We start from the raw sequence: 1,747 nt of genomic DNA on the forward strand, positions 1-1,747 counted from the left end.
ATCAAGGAAATCCAAGTCTGCTGAATAATGAATGCGAGTGACCTATGCTGAATAAAATGTATTGCTGTAACTTACAAATGGAGGTTCTTTTCTTTATTTCCCCATTGCCCTTGTGAATCCTAGTATTGGAGCTCAATTGATGATGGCTTTTTTTTCACTCACCACTCACACACTTTACTCAGAGCTGATTGAACTGACTCTTTTCAGCTGATCTGGGACCGAAAATTCCGAGTTTCCATGTCAGGGTTAGTCAGCAAAGAGTTCAGGGTCAGATTCAAAGTTTAGTAAACCTGCTCTCTGGATCAAGCCTCTCTAATTATAATAACTAGAAATACTATGAAATCAATACAAAAACATTATAAAGGTTATAAGCTTATAATAGGAAAATCATATTCCTCCATATTCTATAGAATGAGTTCCTAGCATAGATAAAAAAATGATAACTCATGGTTGCATAATGTTACATAATACTTACATGGTACACCCATATCATATTGCTACGTAATGCTCAAATATCACATGTAAAGAGCAATTGTAAAGATATTATTTAAGGATGTTATATAAGCACTACATTAGGATGTTTTCATAGTCTTACTCAACTTACTTTTACGTTCCCTCCTTTTTATAATTTTTTACCTACAATCCCATTAGCACTGCTTAGCACAGTAACATTTATTATAAATCAAAATATAACTCTTAGCTCATCAAAAGGTAAAAAGAAAACAAAAAAATATTATGAACAATATATGATTAATTGTTTCTTCTCATGTCCTCTTCTACTTTAGCAACCATAATTATGACTTGGTTAAAGGTGCAATATATAAATATTTTAGTTTAAAACATTTAAAAATTAACTAGATTATCAACAGAATGTGAAGTAATAACAGTTTTGACACAAAACAATACGCAGTCTGTGTACTGAGTTGGAGATATATCTACTAAAGTAGATGCTAACCAGCCAGCCTGTACTGTCTTGTAATACCACTTTGTACCTCAAGAGGCGACATTGAGTCACTGTAGTGTCCAGTCTGCCCACAGTCCAACAGGAGAGGGTGAAGAAGTAGTAGCAGACTTTTTGGCTCTGTAATGCTAGAGCAGCCTATTACTCATCTTTAATAGAGGAAAATAAGAACAATCCTTTGTCTCTTTTCAGCACTGTAGCCATGCTGACAGAGAGTCATAGCTCTATTGATCGATGTATTCTTATAGCTCTCAGTAGTGACGACTTCATGAGCTTCTTTAATGATAAAATTCCTACTATTAGAGACAAAATTCACCACTTCCTGCCCTCAATAGGCAACAATTTATCTTCAAACACAGGCACCTTAGAAACAGCTGTAAAACCCGATATATACTTAGTTTTTCTCCCATTGACCTTCGCCCAACTAACTTTAACAATGTCTTCATCTAAACCATCAACTTGTCTCTTAGAGCCCATCCCAACTAGGCTGCTTAAGGAAGTTTTAGTCTTAGTTAGCGCGTCTTTACTCGATATAATCAACATGTTTTTATTAACAGGCTATTTACCACAGTCCTTTAACATACCCGTAATTAAACTTCTTCTTAAAAAGCCTACTCTTGAGCCAGATGTTTTAGCCAACTATAGACCCATATCCAACCTCCCTTTCTCTCTAAGATCCTTGAAAAAGCTGTCGGCAACCAGTTGTTTGACTTTTTACATGATAATAGTTTATTTGATTATTTTCAGTCAGGATTTAGAGTGCATCATAGCACAGAGACAGCACTG

Source organism: Xiphias gladius, chromosome 23 (assembly GCF_016859285.1).
Source record: "Xiphias gladius isolate SHS-SW01 ecotype Sanya breed wild chromosome 23, ASM1685928v1, whole genome shotgun sequence".
NCBI lineage: Eukaryota > Metazoa > Chordata > Actinopteri > Istiophoriformes > Xiphiidae > Xiphias > Xiphias gladius.